Raw genomic sequence first — 18,982 nt, 5'->3', positions numbered from 1 at the left:
ACCAGAAGGTGCTAAGGTGGCTATGACTCGCGTTGAATAATGGGCCTGAATGGGTAAAGCGCAACCCAGACCGCACATAGCCCCGTTTTGTAAAGTGGGGAGCTCCGCTCGCCGGAAGGTGCTACGGCATCTTCTTGAACCATCGCAGCCCTTTTGTTCTGGGTACACTCACAGTACTGCTGTTCATAGATTATCATAGAATTTACAGTGCAGAAGGAGGCCATTCAGCCCATCGAGTCTGCACCGGCTCTTGGAAAGAGCACCCTACCCAAGGTCAACATCTCCACCCTATCCCAGTAACCCCACCCAACACTAAGGGCAATTTTGGACACAAAGGGCAATTTATCATGGCCAATCCACCTAACCTGCACATCTTTGGACCGTGGGAGGAAACCGGAGGAAACCCACGCACACACTGGGAGGATGTGCAGACTCCGCACAGACAGTGACCCAAGCCGGAATCGAACCTGGGACCCTGGAGCTGTGAAGCAATTGTGCTATCCACAATGCTACCGTGCTGCCCCAAAACCAAGGAGTTCCAGGATTTTGACCCAATGGCGATGAAGGAATGGCTACCACTTTTCAAGTCAGGATGTTGTGTGACTTAGAGGAGAACTTGCAGCTGGTGGTGTTCTCGTGCATCTGTTACCTTGTTGTTCTAGGTAATACAAATCATGGATTTGGAAGATACTGTTGAAAGAACCAACTAGATGATGCACACTGCAGCCACAATGCGTCAACAATGGAAGGATTGAATAATTGAAGTGATGGAGTTCTAATCAAGCGGGCTGCTACATCTTGGATGGTGAGATTCTTGAATTTTGGGGCTGCACTCATTGCAGAATACTTAGCGTCTGACCTCTTTTATTTGGCTGGTCCAATTAAATGCCCTCTGAAATGGCTTAGCAAGCCACTCAGTTGTATTCAACCTCTACGAAAACCAAAAAAGGAAAGAAATCGGACGGGCCACTCGGCATTGAACCAGGCACCGGAAACGACAACAGCAAAGCCAACCCTGCAAAATCCTCCTTACTATCACCTGGAGGCTTGTGCCAAAGTTGGGAGAGCTGTCACACAGACTAGTTAAGCAACAGCCTGACATAGTCATATTCACAGAATCATACCATGCAATGTCCCAGACACCACTATCACCATTCCTGGGTATCTCCTGTCTGTGGTTCGACGTTCTCTTGTTGGAGAAGGTCATTATAGAGTCATAGTCATAGTTTTAAAGTGCAAAAAAGTGGCCCTTCATGTCAGCGCCAGCCATCCAGCACATATCTATTTTAATCCAATGTTCCAGCCTTGTAGCCTTGTCTGCAATGGCACTTCGGGTGCTCATCTCAATGCTTAAATGTTGTGTGGGTTCCCGCCTCTACCACCTTTTTAGGCAGTGAGTTCCAGGTTCCCACCACTCTCTGAGTGAAAAATGTTTCAGCAAATCCCCTTTAAATCTCCTGCCCTTTAACTTAAACCAATGTCCCCTGGTTATTGACCCCGCTACTAAGAGGAAAGTTCTTTCCTATTTACCCTATCTATGGCCCTCATAATTTTCTACACCTCGACCAGGTCCTCCCACCTCAGCCCTCTCTGCTGCAAGGAAAACAACCCCAACCTAACGAGCCTGGTGAATCTCCTCTGCACCCTCTCTTGTGCAATCACATCCTTTCTACTTTCTATACTGTGGCAACCAGAACTCCATGCAGTACTCTAGCTGTGGCGTAATGAGCATTTTATACAGCTCCATCAGAACATCCCTGCTCTTATATTCTATGGCTCGACTAATAAAAGCAAGTATTCCATATGCCTTCTTAACTACCTTATGTACCTGCCCTGTTGCCTTCAAGGATCTATGGATGTGTGGCATGAACGTTACTTGCCACTTATCCTCTCAAGCCTGAATGCTGTCCAGGTTATTTTGCATGTGGGCACAGATTGCTTCATTATCTGTGGAGTAGTTGATGAATATGGTGCAAACATCCTCACTCCTGGCCTTGCGATGAAGCGAGGATCATTGAAGCTGCCTTGGACCTGGCATGATCTCTCTCCTCCCCGCCAGCGTGATGTCACCCTTGGGTTCCAAAAATGGAAGCCAGTCATAATGACCTCGCTGGGGATGTGGAGGTGAGTATAACCCCTGGGTGGCGTGAGGGTCAAGGCACCCTGACAGTGCCCTGGGTGTGGCACTGCCATGGGTGGGGCTTCTCGGGAACCCATTTGAGGGGGGGGGGGGGGGTTGGACACTGAGAATGGGGGATTGCCCCGATTGCAAACAATGATGGGGATAGGGTGACCCTGATTCCTGAGTGGGGTGGGTGACCCGACCATTGAGTGCTGGGAAAGTGGGGGGAGGTTGGCACTCTGTTTGAGGGTTGGGGGTCCCAATGCCCTCTGAGGCCCTGCCAGAGTGACAGCACAACCCCCCCCGCTTTTTAACGACAGAAGTGTCAGGTGATCTGGAATGAAAACCTGGCTGTTTTCTGGGGAGAAACACTCCGGTCTTCAGTGAGAACCTGATAGATACGTCGCCGTTTTTAAGTAAAATTCCATCCCTTTTTAAATAGTGTGGTTAAGTTACACTTATTCGAGAATACAGCTTCAAAGTAAGCTGGAGGAGCATAAAGTAATTTTAAACAAGAAGTTCTTTGTTCAGAGTTGTAGATCTTTGTAAGAATCTACCAGGTACGGTAGTAGAGATAAATCAAAATGATTGGTTTGAAAATATTGATCCATGCTGGAATTGGAGAGCTGGAATACAACGGGCACCAGCTTCAGTAATCTATCCTCTTCCCGACTTCTTGTGATTATGACAGTTTTATATAGCCAAGCTTGTGGCTCCAGATAATTTATGCCTGGTTGGCAAACAGTAGAGCTAATCTATATCTGTTTTAGACATTCCTAATTAACATTATTGCTTCACCATCAAGGTTTGTGTGGCAGAGGAATCTTTCCACTTGGTTAGTGTTTGCAAATTTATAACGGGTGCAGCATTGCTGTGTAGTAATTTATACCATCCGAAACAGAACAATTTTAAGTTCAGCAACTGTGCGTTTCAACCTCCCCAATTAGCGCGCACATGATTTTGTTTTGCAGTGCATTGATTGCCATCAGGACACAGAAATCAAGGAAAACTTAAACTTGGCACATTGATATGAATCCTTTTGTCTGGTGTGCAGTCGGTGTATTCTCATTGATAACAAGAACTTGCTGTCTTTCTGCTTGCAAGCTAACTTCATTGTTCACAGTTGAAGTCCCAGATAGGAAGTGGTACATTAGGTACTTGAGTACAACAATGCTTTTGCTACTCAGTACACTGGATAATTTATCCCAGCTGGGATCATTATTATTATTCCAGTGCAGTCCGTATGCAAATAAAAATGTCTGCAGCATTACACTGGATTTCTGCATAATATTGTTACAAACAGTTCAAAAAAATCGACCCAATATTGTTTGTAAGTGAGCTAATGTATTCATTTTAGGTTCTGAAGCTGATGTATCAATTTTTGACTTTGGGGCATGACAGAATTTTATGTATTCCTTTTTAAAGCAAAGTTCTATTAGTAATGTGACCAGGGTGGCAGTTGAAATGTTCCCAAAGCTGATGGCTCATGTGAAAATAGAAGTTTTACTATGGAAAAAGTTGTCACTCAAAGTGAATTTAGTTGCAATGTTGTAAGATTTATCATTTTTAGTTGCAGATAAATTTATTGGAATCAGGAAAAAAGACAAGACAGCTTAGTGCATCTGAGGAGAAGTACTGAGAAGTAGCTTTGCCGACAAAAACAGGAGATTGTACACGATCGCAAGAGACTGGGAGACGGAAATAGCAAGGGAAAAGAAAACCTAAAAGAAACGTAAGAGATATTACACAATGTTTCATGAGTCTTCACCTTTTATTTTCAGTATGCCTGTATTTCTGACATTGTGCATTTGTGAGAAGCTTGTTTACGATTGTTTACTGTCATGTGAGAGTACCTTTAAGAAATGGGTGTTTATAAATGGGTGTGTATACAAATATCTGTCGTGAGAGTACCTTTAAGAAATGTGTGTTTATTACTGCAGTGATGTCAGAGTGGGTGGAGCTGGGCTGTCTGTCAGCTTTTTACTTTTGTTTTAGGCTGTTTGCTGCAGGGTGTGTTTTAGTTTTGTGTTGTCAGAGCTGGATAGCTGCAGTCACAGCCAGAAGGTGTATTAGAGTCTTTCTCTGTAATCTAAAGACTGTAAATCGATCCTGGTGATTTAAAACTAATAACAGTACTGACTTTAACCTGATGTGCTTCTGGTAAAAGGTGTTTTAAGTCTTATGGCTGTTAAAAGGAAAGCTTAAATGATTACTTAGTATTGTATTCTTTGGGAGTTGTATTTGAATTAATGGTTGCTAAGATGTTCACTATGTTTTAAAAAGGTTAACTTGAGTTCATAGAATAAACATTGTTTTGCTTTAAAAAATACTTTTCCATTTCTGCTCTACCACACCTGTAGAGTGGGCCGTGTGCTCCCCATACCACAATCTAGTAAAGGTTGTGGGTCAGGTGAACTCCATGATACACTTTGGGGTTCTCTAAACTCTGGCCCATAACATTACCATAGTGTTTCGTGTATCTATTTGTGTTAATTAATTTTTTCTGAAAATTTTTATTTTCAGAGTTTAATGTTATTATTCACTTTTTGTGTTCCACTATTCAAGTGGAACATTTACCCGATTATGTTTGTGACAGTTTAAATGGATAGAATTTTTACATTGGGCTGAATTTTTTGGACATAGAATATTTTTGACCGGTTGGACCATTTACCGCTGTCAGTTTTCTGGAAAGTGATCAATGAGCAGGCTGGCACGGGGCTCATCATTCAATTAGGGATGGCGGGTGTGTTGAGAGAAGGAGGGAGAACCAGTCGGCTCACTGGTAGCCTTCACAGTGGCTTGAGTGTCATACTGCTGCTGAGGTAGAAGCTTCAAAGGGTGGCAGAGCAAAATGGTTGTGAGAAATGCTGAAGGAGCTGGCAGCCATCTCTGCACTTTGAGCATGCAATGGCAAGCCTCCACCCGCAGATGTTCTTGGGCTTGCCGTTTGCTCCATTAAGCAGTCAGGTTACATCTTATTTTCATGCCGCTCTGATCTCTAACTTTACAACCGCCTCCTTTCACAGCCAAAGTTCTGACACAACATGGCCCGTTGCATTGCCCGTTGAAATTTGCTGTTAATTGCCCATTTAACTGGCTTCCTGGCACTGTTGGACGGGTTGCTGCCACTACCCAGAAGCTGCCCCGGTGAAAAGTGGGTGGGATCAGAAACACATTTGGGAACTGGTGTGTTGCACTTTTTCCCAATTTTGCTTGTTCACTGCCTTTAAATCCATCTCCAATTTTCCCAATTACAACTAGGCACTTGAAGGAGTTCAGGCAGTTGAAAGGAATAAAGTTGTGGGGTCAAGGCGACTGAATGAGGTGTGAGACTGACTGGATTCCTTCCCTGCTATAAATGACTCTGTATATGACAACATAGGAACAGACCATTCAGGTCAACTGCTTGACCATTTTCTCACCCGTATTCATCTAACCTGATCAGTATGTCATAGAACATAGAAAATACAGCACAGAACAGGCCCTTCGGCCCACGATGTTGTGCCGAACCTTTGTCCTAGATTAATCATAGATTATCATTGAATTTACAGTGTAGAAGGAGGCCATTCGGCCCCCTGAGTCTGCACCGGCTCTTGGAAAGAGCACCCTACCCAAACTCAACACCTCCACCCAACACCAAGGGCAATTTTGGACACTAAGGGCAATTTATCATGGCCAATCCACCTACCCTGCACATCTTTGGACTGGGAGGAAACCGGAGCACCCGGAGTAAACCCACGCAGACTCTGGGAGGACTTGCAGACTCCGCACAGACAGTGACCCAAGCTGGAATCGAACCTGGGACCCTGGAGCTGTGAAGCAATTGTGCTATCCACAATGCTACCGTGCTGCCCTTAAGAACAAATAAATCTACACTATATCATTTTATCGTAATCCATGTACCTATCCAATAGCTGCTTGAAGGTCCCTAATGTTTCCGACTCAACTACTTCCACAGGCAGTGCATTCCATGCCCCCACTACTCTCTGGGTAAAGAACCTACCTCTGATATCCCTCCTATATCTTCCACCTTAAATTTATGTCCCCTTGTAATGGTTTGTTCCACCCGGGGAAAAAGTCTCTGACTGTCTACTCTATCTATTCCCCTGATCATCTTATAAACCTCTATCAAGTCGCCCCTCATCCTTCTCCGTTCTAATGAGTAAAGGCCTAGCACCCTCAACCTTTCCTCATAAGACCTACTCTCCATTCCAGGTAACATCCTGGTAAATCTTCTTTGCACCTTTTCCAAAGCTTCCACATCGTTCCTAAAATGAGGCGACCAGAACTGTACACAGTACTCCAAATGTGGCCTTACAAAGTTTTGTTCATTTTGTCAGCTGCATCATCACCTCACGGCTCTTAAATTCAATCCCTCTGTTAATGAACGCGAGCACACCATAGGCCTTCTTCACAGCTCTATCCACTTGAGTGGCAACTTTCAAAGATGTATGAACATAGACCCCAAGATCTCTCTGCTCCTCCACATTGCCAAGAACTCTACCGTTAACCCTGTATTCCGCATTCATATTTGTCCTTCCAAAATGGACAACCTCACACTTTTCAGGGTTAAACTCCATCTGCCACTTCTCAGCCCAGCTCTGCATCCTATCTATGTCTCTTTGCAGCCGACAACAGCCCTCCTCACTATCCACAACTCCACCAATCTTCGTATCGTCTGCAAATTTACTGACCCACCCTTCAACTCCCTCATCCAAGTCATTAATGAAAATCACAAACAGCAGAGGACCCAGAACTGATCCCTGCGGTACGCCACTGGTAACTGGGATCCAGGCTGAATATTTGCCATCCACCACCACTCTCTGACTTCTATCGGTTAGCCAGTTCGTTATCCAACTGGCCAAATTTCCCACTATCCCATGCCTCCTTACTTTCTGCAGAAGCCTACCATGGGGAACCTTATCAAATGCCTTACTAAAATCCATGTACACTACATCCACTGCTTTACCTTCATCCACATGCTTGGTCACCTCCTCAAAGAATTCAGTAAGATTTGTAAGGCAAATGTATGTCATTTTGTTCTTTTCTCCATCATGTACTTATCTAGCTTTCCCTGAAAGACATCTGTGTCTGAACTACTCCTTGTGGTAATAAGTTCCACATCTTATCATCCTTTGGTTCATGATGGTTCTCCTGAATTCCTGGCTGAATTTATTATTGACAATCTTAAGTTGATTGTGCCTAATTTTTTGTGTGGGGAGAGTGCCCTTCTGGCACTTCCTTGGTGGGGGGGGGGGGCAGCGTGCGGGGGCAGCGAGGTTTTAGCACAGATCGGGGAGTCCTTTAAAGATGGCACCCTGATCTCCGTGTAGCCGGTCGAGCTGGCTCTGGCGGTGTGCCCCACTAGACTGATGGTGTAAAACAGACCCACCAATTTTGTTCTGACAGTGTCAGAAGATCTGGACAGAAAGCCTGTCTGTGTTTCTGGGGAGAAACACACCAGTGTCCCCATCAGAACCTGAAACTTTGCCTTTTAAAAAAAATTCTGCCCATAATTTTAAAAAAATTGTTAGAGGTTGTCATTCTTATTATTGGCATATATTACTTTGAGCAAAAATGGTACAGGATTCTGAAGATAAGTTCTGGTGCCTTAATAATTTGCTGCGTTTCATATCCACTTAAATTCAGTAAGAAGCCTTACAACACCAGGTTAAAGTTCAACAGGTTTGTTTCCGACACTCGCTTTTGGAGTACTGCTCCTTCCTCAGGTGAATTCACTTTGAGGTTTGGTGCTTTAGCTGACTGCCGCCACTTTATTATAGTGTCTACAAACATAGGGAGTGTGATAGGGAGTGTTGGAGAGTGTTTTGCGACAATTCGATGACCTGGAAACTAGCAAAAGCTGTTCAATGTAGTTCAAGGTGAAGTAGTACATTGTGAGGCATAAAACACTTGAAAAGTTTATATATTTAGGAGAATTGAACACACAAGCAAGAAGGTGACAAATCTACATAAGCTGCTGTCTAGGCCACATTTTGAGAATAGTGTACAGTTATCACTGCTGTTTGTGTGCAGTTTGGCTGCTGTGCTTCCTACATTGCCAACAGTGATTACATTTCAAAAGTACTTAATTGGTGGTAAAGCACTTTGGGACAACCTACGGTCATGAAAATTGCTGTGTAAATGCATGTGTTGAGGGTGGTTATGTGTGCTATTTGCTGCATTTTATCAGGCGATATTGTGCAAAAGTATGTTGGTGAACTGTGTGCAATGTGATTGATATATATATGTGTGCAGTAAGTATGACCAAGGCTGAGTTTTTGTGTTGCAGCACTAGGGGGAGCACTTCCTGCAGAAGCAATGTCAGCCTAAGACCAGATGGTTTCAAGTGTAGCTGTGCTTTCTGCTGCTGAATTGTGCATTTTTTCTTTTGCAAGTTGGTGTCCTAAAATTATGATGGACCTTATTTTCAAGCTTTCGTTATGATGGAGAATTTTATTTAGGGAAAGTCTTGCAGTTTATTAAGTCAAACAATCCTGTAATTATTCTAGTAGTAAATACAAGATGCCTGGTGGTGATAGATATTTTCCCAGAAATCTGTTAAATGTTTTAAAAATTGAAGAGGTATAAAAAAAATTAGAGTAAAATCATCACCCAATGCTGGGTATAGTAATAATCTTTATTATTGTCACAAGTAGGCTTACATTAACATTGCAATAAAGTTAGAGTCCCACTATTTACCAACTGAGTTAGTCACACTGTGTAGGAACTCCCTTCCTAAAGCCTTTACAACTTGGGTGACAGTTCAGTAACCATGAGGAGCCAGGTAAGTGTGTCATGGGTTGCAGTACAGTTATTGGCATAATGGTGGGTGCAAGGATTTTGGCTGTGGTGTGAATCTTACTGGCATGCTTCTTTCATTTTGTACTAATTCAACCATAATATATTCTATTTGCTGTGCTTCAGCACCGACCAGCATAATTAATTTTTGAATCAGCTTGCTGACTGCCATGGGATTCATCACTTGGATTGCTTGCTACTTCGTTGGCCGCCTTTTGAAGTTTGTTTAGTAAGAGTTTCTTTTTCCATGCTCCTCTGCTAAAATCTTGTAAATATTTCTGTTGCATTTGAACTGGTGAATTAGTAGATAATAATCAACTAGTCGAGGTTCCACATGTACATTATGTACTACTTGGAGAAAGAGCCAGATACATTTCATAAACACTAGTAACAAGTCTTCACTAAGAAGTTGAAAATGGAATTTATAGCCTTAGAAACAATGAGCTCAATAATGTGTGGAACTTTGGCTGGCTATTTTGGATGGATAAAGGGACTACCTAGTGCAATTCTTTCCTCCAATGATGGAAAACTGCATCAAGCTTCACTTAAATACTCTATGGTATCTAAATGTATCCAATGATTCATTTTTGGTCGGTCAATTTTAGGTCAGTCCAGTTATATCAATCTGAGCCAAATTTTCTGACCTTTCATGGCCTGTTCTGTTCCATTGCCACTGACTTTAGCATCTCTAAAAAAAAATACCTTTACATTAAGAAGTTGAAAATATTCTAAAGAATAAAATGAGAAAGTAAATGGCTTGATGAAGAGGGAAAGATGGTTGGTCTTGGCGAGTAGAGAATTCCGGCAACAAGAGCAAGAATTGGGTTCAAATGTGGCTCAGACAATGTCTGTTTTTTAAGATAATAGCCTTCAACCTCTTGAAAATTGACCTATGGTTCACCCCGTCTTCAAAAAATACTGATTGCGAGAAATTGCTTGGGGTAGGTATACTGAACGTCAAAGCTCTGGGTTAATGACCATAATTTTTGTCGCATGAGATATACTTGTCTTGGACAAATAGTTGGATAATTATTTTTAACTTTGAATATTGTCAAATGGAGTCAGGTGCTTTCTTGGGTGAAATAACCATATGTGTTTCAGCATTTGTTTAAATTTGCAGGGATTTTCCGAAGATTGAATTGTCAGTTTCTGTATATTTGAAACCTTGCGAAAGGTTTGGACTTCTGGTTATTTCAGTCGCCTATTAGTAAATCAGTCAATAGGGGCTGCCTTTTGCAGGCTTAAACGCATATTCCTAAAGTTTGTGGTTTACAAATCAAAACTCATCTTTGGCAATCCAATCTGCAATTCATTTAAATTATCTTCTGGTTTGTGGAAGTTCACCCTATTTAAAAAGGTAGTCTCCAGAGGCCAAATCATACTTCCCTTGCATCAGGATAGTTTTTGCTAGTGAACCAAAAAATCAAAGTTTGCACATTTGTTTTCCTACAATAAAGATCAGACTATAGGCAAATTGTTTCAGGCACAAATTCAGGTTTTTAGCGTGAAATCATTTCATGTTATTTTATGAGAACCCTTGTGAAGCTTCTGAAAGTTTTCCGTGAATGTTTATAAACATCTAGCTGTCATGACCAAATCAAAAGCAGTTGCATGCTTTCTGTTGCAGAAAAGAAGTGAAAGCACTTAACTCCTGGATGTTTATGAACATTGCAATTAGTTTCACAGCAGGCTACTTGAGATCCATTCAAGCGTGAAGGGAAATTAAAATAAATAATCAAGACACCTGGATTGTCTGGAAGCTGCCAATTACAGCCAACTAAAAGCTATTTCTCTTTGAAGTGAATAGAAGCCTTGCTAAGATCTGAGAGAGTTTAAAGCCCTGTGATTATCATTTCACCTCCTATGAAGTTACAGCTTCTGCTTTTTATACATCTGCCTGAGGCAGCAGGTGCAAAGGACAGGTGAGTGAAATAAAGTGATTTTCTTTTTTCACTGTTTCTGCCTGGACTGCTCTTTAGTTTCCAGACAGGGGTGATTGCTGGGAGGTCTCTGTTATTGGGGGATCTCTGTTATAGGGTCTCTGGAGGGGGGCGGGGGGGGGTCTAATGGGAGGCTCTTGTGGAAGTTCTTTGGGGGTCTCCGGTGGGGGCGGACTGGGGGATTTACATTGTGGGGGAGGGGCGCCAATGGACTTTGGGGGCACCTACGTTAAATACTTAACCCCTAGGCCCACCGTGTCAGGGCCACACTGGCAAATACTTGTACCAATCCATGCCCACGTGAATCCCAGCCCAAAGGGCCGGAGAAACACGCAGATGTGAAGATTCCGGTGTCCAGCTCGTTCTCTGCTGTATCGGGAGCTCTATTCTTACATGCGCGCACACACACAAAAATCCTTTCACAACATTAGCCTGGTCCCTATCCTGAATGACAGCCTTCATCTGCTAGCTGACTGCATTACCATGCTTGGTTCCTGTAAATATCCAATGACCATTCCACACAAGCCACTTGAAACTCTCAACACCTGTGGGCAGCTGGAGCCCTTCATTTGCTTTCGGAAGGGTGATTGAGTAGTTAATGTACTAATGTTTGCAAGTTAGTAAGTGGTTTAGACAAATCCAGTTTAATTTCCCTGTAAATCGCCATGTAATGTATAACAACTCTTGTTGTCCATTTGTTTGGTGTGCTTGGACTTTTATGGTTTACGGTTCCTGAAATGTAACTTACAAAACGCACACTCCATACAATATTTATATGTTCAGTAGATCTCAAGATGACGTCTAATTGTACAATCTCTTTCATGACTTCTAGATGTCATGTTGTTTATATTTCTGTCATCCTTCGTGCTTTGCCCCACCTCTGTGTCTTTTGATTTTTTACTTGATATTTTTCATTCTTGCCAATGAATGGCAGTTGGCAAGTAGGGGTCAGGGTAAGGGTCAAAGCTTTTGAGAGTTGGATGGTGCATTTCCAGTGGCTGGTGTGGGCTGGTCATTGGATGTTGACAGGAACCACGCATAGTCATGCAGTCAGCTAGCAGGTGAATGCTGTCATTCATGGTAGGGACCTGACTAATGTTGTGGAAGGGCTTTTGGATGGTGTGCGCATGCAGGAATACAACAAACAAGCAGACTGTGGGTTGCAGAGTGACGTGGGCAAAATGTCAGTTGTCTACATGCCTTGGTCCAACTGAATCACCCCAAAACACTTTTTAGAGGAATGTTTTGTCTGATGTTCATAATCAGAAATTTCCACTGTACAAAAGTAAGGCTTCACTAAAGTATTGTTTGAGGTTTTCCCAGATGCCTGGGCTCAATATTTTTGCCCAAATCTGTGATTGTGGTAGTTCCTGCTGTCTAAGCTTGAGGTGGGGAAAATCTCCCAGGAAACCTGTGTAGTCAGTTCAGCTACACTGATTTTCTTTCAGTGTTCATCAGCATCTATTTGACTGTATTTGAAAAAAATCCAGAGGAGAAATTTCAAAACTATTTTTTAGTAAGTTAAATTTTTTAAAAAGAAGAGAAAAAGAGTTTGTGTGCAAAAGAGAGAGGGCAGATTATCATCCTGATATGGGGGTGGAGCAGCAGATGATGGGAATGTAATTCCCCACTGCAGTCATTAAGCCAAGAGCCAGCAAGGTTGGTTTGGGGGCACAATGGTTCCCCTCTCCACTTGCCTGGATGTGTATTGCTCCAACAACACTCGAGAAGCTTCATACCATTCTGAATAAAGCTTAATCGACCACTTCATCCACTTCCTTAAGCGTTCACTTCCTCCACTACTCGTGTACAGTGACACAAGATTCACTGCAGCAATTTCCCGAGGCTCTTTCTATAACATCTTCCAAACTCTACGACCTAGAACAACGCCAGCAGACAACTGGGAACACCACTACCGGCAAGTTCCTCCTGCAAGTAACACGCCATCCTGAGTTGGAACTGTATTGCTGCTCCTTTGCTGTTGCCGGTTTGAAGTTCTGACAATCCCTCCGAGTGTATCTAAACCAGATGGACTGCAGTGCTTTAAGAAGGGGGCTCACCACCACTTTTTCGAGGCAATCTGGAATGGACAATAAAGGCTGGCCTTAGCAGCTGTGCTCACAACAAAATGATTTTTAAAAATATTACTTGGAACTTCAGAGAATAGAACAAAATTGGCCAGGTTTGCTGCTTGGGTTTCTATGCACTGATCCCTGTGTTTGGGAAAGCTTTCTTTCATTTAGTGTTGGATTAGAAACTCTTACATATTCTCTCCTTCTCTTTGCCCCCAAAATAACTAGTCGCTAGAAGAACAAATATATTTGGATTTGGACAGTGACCTATAGATGGAAATTGAGCGATCTTATAATATGAGTTAATGTGCTGGTGTGTTTAGATTTTATGGAGATTGAATTCTGATTGTAAGAAACAGTAAGCGCTAAGCAAAACTGTCAATATTGTCAGCATGCTTATTGGAGGATATGCAGTTTTTTGTATTTGCATATTTTTTAAAAGAGCTGAAACCAATTTGAATAACATGGTAAATGTCAGCTAATTAACTTGCATCAAAAGAATTGTGTTCTAATGGCCACTAATTAAAAGACATATTCCACGAGAGTCCATTGCTGCAATTATTTACTCTTGCATTAATTCTAATCATGATTGTGCAGCAAAATTGTAATGGCTGATTTTTTTGAATCAAATCTTTATTGGCAATGATACAGCATTTATGGAGGGAAAATCACATAGAATGTAGTATTTTGCTATGAATACTGACGAGGGGAGGATAAATTTGGCATTTCTGCATCTGCAAGTACCACTTCAGCTTTGCTTATGATAAAGGTTGAGCAGGCTTTCTTCCACCCTGAATCAATTCTATCGGTGCATTGCTACCATTTTGCATTTATTATTTTATATATTTGGTAATTTTTCATTTGTCTGTTATGCTTTCAGATCAACCTGGTTTTAGTGCAAAAAGGCGACAATTATGATAGTCCAAATGTCCTACTCGTGTGCTGTGATATTCTGTTTCCTGGCACTAAGCTGGGCTATTGGCAAAAAATGCTGCAGGCCTTGCATCTTAGAACATAGAACATAGAACAATACAGCGCAGTACAGGCCCTTCGGCCCACGATGTTGCACCGAAACAAAAGCCATCTAAACTACACTATGCCATTATCATCCATATGTTTATCCAATAAACTTTTAAATGCCCTCAATGTTGGCGAGTTCACTACTGTAGCAGGTAGGGCATTCCACGGCCTCACTACTCTTTGCGTAAAGAACCTACCTCTGACCTCTGTCCTATATCTATTACCCCTCAGTTTAAAGCTATGTCCCCTCGTGCCAGCCATTTCCATCCACGGGAGAAGGCTCTCACTGTCCACCCTATCCAACCTCCTGATCATTTTGTATGCCTCTATTAAGTCTCCTCTTAACCTTCTTCTCTCCAACGAAAACAACCTCAAGTCCATCAGCCTTTCCTCATAAGATTTTCCCTCCATACCAGGCAACATCCTGGTAAATCTCCTCTGCACCCGCTCCAAAGCCTCCACGTCCTTCCTATAATGCGGTGACCAGAACTGTACGCAATACTCCAAATGCGGCCGTACCAGAGTTCTGTACAGCTGCAACATGACCTCCCGACACCGGAACTCAATCCCTCTACCAATAAAGGCCAACACTCCATAGGCCTTCTTCACAACCCTATCAACCTGGGTGGCAACTTTCAGGGATCTATGTACATGGACACCTAGATCCCTCTGCTCATCCACACTTTCAAGAACTTTACCATTAGCCAAATATTCCGCATTCCTGTTATTCCTTCCAAAGTGAATCACCTCACACTTCTCTACATTAAACTCCATTTGCCACCTCTCAGCCCAGCACTGTAGCTTATCTATATCCCTCTGTAACCTGCTACATCCTTCCACACTATCGACAACACCACCGACTTTAGTATCGTCTGCAAATTTACTCACCCACCCTTCTGCGCCTTCCTCTAGGTCATTAATAAAAATGACAAACAGCAACGGCCCCAGAACAGATCCTTGTGGTACTCCACTTGTGACTGTACTCCATTCTGAACATTTCCCATCAACCACCACCCTCTGTCTTCTTTCAGCGAGCCAATTTCTGATCCACATCTCTAAATCACCCTCAATCCCCAGCCTCCGTATTTTTTGCAATAGCCTACCGTGGGGAACCTTATCAAACGCTTTGCTGAAATCCATATACACCACATCAACTGCTCTACCCTCGTCTACCTGTTCAGTCACCTTCTCAAAGAACTCAATAAGGTTTGTGAGGCATGACCTACCCTTCACAAAGCCATGCTGACTATCCCTGATCATATTATTCCTATCTAGATGATTATAAATCTTGTCCCTTATAATCCCCTCCAAGACTTTACCCACTACAGACGTGAGGCTCACCGGTCTATAGTTGCCGGGGTTGTCTCTGCTCCCCTTTTTGGACAAAGGGACCACATTTGCTGTCCTCCAGTCCTCTGGCACTATTCCTGTAGCGAATGATGACATAAAAATAAAAGCCAAAGGTCCAGCAATCTCTTCCCTGGCCTCCCAGAGAATCCTAGGATAAATCCCATCAGGTCCCGGGGACTTATCTATTTTCAGCCTGTCCAGAATTGCCAACACCTCTTCCCTACGTACCTCAATGCCATCTATTCTATTAGCCTGGGGCTCAGCATTCTCCTCCACAACATTATCTTTTTCCTGAGTGAATACTGACGAAAAATATTCATTTAGTATCTCGCCTATCTCTTCAGACTCCACACACAATTTCCCATCCCTGTCCTTGACTGGTCCTACTCTTTCCCTAGTCATTCGCTTATTCCTGACATACCTATAGAAAGCTTTTGGGTTTTCCTTGATCCTTCCTGCCAAATACTTCTCATGTCCCCTCCTTGCTCGTCTTAGCTCTCTCTTTAGATCGTTCCTCGCTACCTTGTAACTATCCATCGCCCCAACCGAAACTTCACACTTCATCTTCACATAGGCCTCCTTCTTCCTCTTAACAAGAGATTTCACTTCCTTGGTAAACCACGGTTCCCTCGCTCGACGCCTTCCTCCCTGTCTGACCAGTACATACTTATCAAGAACACGCAGTAGCTGATCCTTGAACAAGCCCCACTTATCCAGTGTGCCCAACACTTGCAGCCTACTTCTCCACCTTATCCCCCCCAAGTCACGTCTAATGGCATCATAATTGCCCTTCCCCCAGCTATAACTCTTGCCCTGCGGTGTATACTTATCCCTTTCCATCATTAACGTAAACGTCACCGAATCGTGGTCACTGTCCCCAAAGTGCTCTCCTACCTCCAAATCCAACACCTGGCCTGGTTCATTACCCAAAACCAAATCCAAATTCTTTCATATATTATAATCGTTGTGATGAGAAAATCTAGAGAAAAAAGTGGCTGCTAAATGGAAAAGATTTGCCTTCTGATAGACGACTAAAAAGCAAATTCCTTCTGTATGTAAGATTGATCATGGCTTAATAGTATCTTTTGTATAGTCAAGTTAAACAACTTTCTATTTGAATACACATGAGTATGAGTATTGGTTTTCAATTCCTGAAAAAATAGGTATTGTCTGCTCTGCTTTTTGTGGGGGCAGCAGTTTCAATGTCCTTCAAAGCATGCATGCATCTGGTAATGAAATTTGTAGTTCTTTCAGTGGGGAAATTTGAAGAACAAATCCACCTCTTGTTTCTGGATGCAAAACAATTAGCCTAAAACAGAACAGCTAAGGAAGTTAATCATTTCACTTGTCCATTCTTCCAACCAAAGGAAGATGGTAAGGACAAAGAAACATGAAAATATTTTGTCATACGAAAACAGCAGCTACAAAAAATGTTATTTAAAGTAACCAGATTATTCTGCATATCAAGACTAAGATCCCTTGCTATTCTATTTGTAGAAACACTGAACAGTAGATTTTCTATCTTCTGTGGCCTTGTTTCTTTTTTGAACAAGCAAGTTCCATGTTGAGGTATTAAATATGGAATAAGAAATAAGAACCTGTCAAAGTCACTAATACAGATAATCCACAACCCATTCTATCATGGCTCTATCTCAACTACCCACCCAATCTTTTGAGAAAAGACTGTCCAAATATAATTCTTGATCACAAATATTAATATGCAAAACTCCAAAATTTTGATCTTTATTTGCATCTCAACTGTTCCGCACTGGCCAGCTGCCCTTTACATACGTTTCCCCCTATTGCCTGGCCAAGTCAGGAATGGTTAGTCCTCTTGCAGTATTTGACCATTGGAGTCTATGGTCCAATAATGTGATATTTATCAATTTTGAAGAAGTTCATCCTTCCACCGCAGTTACTTTTATTGTAAATCAGTTCCATGTAACTGCATTTGGCAAAGAAAAGTAGCTTATTTTAATCTCACTTTCTAAATATAATTATTTTTATTCAAATCAGGACATGCATAATAACATACAAATGATCACAGTAAGATGTCTTGCAATACCAGGTTAAAGTCCAACAGGTTTGTTTTGAATCACTAGCTTTCGGAGCACTGCTCCTTCCTCAGGTGAATTCCGTAGGTGAAGGAGCAGTGCTTCGAAAGCTAGTGATTCGAAACAAACCTGTTGGACTTTAACCTGGTGTTGTAAGACTTCGTACTGTGCTCACCCCAGTCCAACGGCGGCATCTCCAGATCGTGGATACAAATGATCATTCAATAACGAAATACATCCCCCCCTAATTTGACACGTTTTCCCTTTTTCTCCCCTAAACCCCTAACCCCCCCCACTTCTCCCTACCAGCTGGCAACAAATAGATCCGTAAACAGATACAAGAACAGCCTTCATGTCATCCAGAACTCCTTATCTGAGCCCTGAAGGGCAAATGTAATGTTTTCCAGTTTAAGGAAATCCGTAATATCCCCCAATCATGCTGCCACCTTCGGTGGTTCCTCTGACTTCCATTCCAGTAAAGTTCACCTCCGAGCGATCAATGTGGCGAAACCACCGCATCAGCCCCCTTCCCCATCATCAGCCCTGGCACTTCCGACACCCCAAAAATTGCCTCGAGGATCTGGTGACATCTCCACCCCCACAACTTTTGTTAGTGTCTCAAATACCAAGCCCTAAAACCCTGCTAACCATGGACATGACCAGAACATGTGTACATAGTTGGCTGGTCCCCCTCGACACCACTCACATCTATCCTCCATCACTGCGAAGAACCCACTCATTTGCGTCCGTGTCATATGGATCCTATGCACCACCTTGAACTGTATCAAGCTCATCCTCGCACATGAAGGTGTAGCATTGACCCGGTGCACAATTTCACTCCACACACCCCATCCCAACTCCATATCCAACTCCTCCTCCCACTTCTGCTTTATCTCCACAATCAGTTCTTTACCGGAGTGCACCACCCACCCACCGATGTCTGCAATTTTCCCATTCCCCAACTCATCTGGCAAGAGCAACCTATAAAGCAAGTTGTGATCTGGCAGCTGAAGGAACGAGGGTGACTCCTTCGGCACAAACCCCCCCCCCCCCAAACTGATGATTTCCACAAATAGGGGACAACACCGACATGTCCCCTAAACAAAAATGTTGCCTCAACTGGTTCCAGATTTTTAAGGAAGCAGCGGACTTTCCGTATACTTCGCTGGGGCAAATGAGTAGGGCCACAGCTAAAGCACTCGAGCTTTACACAGTGCCTTCGCTACCTGTACTCAGTTTCTTCCTCTCCCCACCACTGCTGAACCTTTTATGTATTCGCCGCACAACAATAATAAGGTTAGGGAGTGCCCCCCCCCCCCCCCCAACTCATTGCTTCCTTTGTATAAGCACCCACCGAATCCGTGGTGCCTTAGCAGCCCATACAAAATCTTAGGGAAGAACACCTTAGGCAGGAATATTGGGAGGGACTGAAATACAAACAAAAACAGAGGCAGGGCGTTCATTTTGGCCATCTGCAGCCCCCCCCCCCCCCACACACACACACACACATCTAATGAAAGCAGAAGAGTATTCCACCTTTTTAAATCCTCTTTCACCCTTTCCACCAGGCCAGTCAGATTCCATTTATACATCGTGGCCCAGCCATGAGCCACCTGAATACCT

At 43.0% G+C, this 18,982-nt stretch overlaps 1 protein-coding gene across 3 annotated transcripts in view; it reads left to right on the top strand.

Annotated features, from left to right (window-relative positions):
* Positions 1–18,982, top strand: part of znf644b (zinc finger protein 644b) — a 203,931-nt gene that overhangs the window by 65,097 nt on the left and 119,852 nt on the right. Inside the window, exons 1-2 of one of the 3 annotated variants that reach the window (XM_072510471.1) lie at positions 706–805; positions 3,693–3,854. The exons of the other annotated variants lie outside the window; for them this stretch is intronic. The gene's annotated coding sequence lies outside the window, so the exon portion shown is untranslated. Of the gene's footprint in view, positions 1–705; positions 806–3,692; positions 3,855–18,982 lie in introns of those variants that run through there. 3 annotated transcript variants of the gene reach the window in all.

This window comes from Scyliorhinus torazame, chromosome 7 (assembly GCF_047496885.1).
Source record: "Scyliorhinus torazame isolate Kashiwa2021f chromosome 7, sScyTor2.1, whole genome shotgun sequence".
Lineage (NCBI taxonomy): Eukaryota > Metazoa > Chordata > Chondrichthyes > Carcharhiniformes > Scyliorhinidae > Scyliorhinus > Scyliorhinus torazame.
The sequence above is the reverse complement of the archived record's forward strand: the minus strand, read 5'-3'. Positions and strand labels throughout refer to the sequence as shown.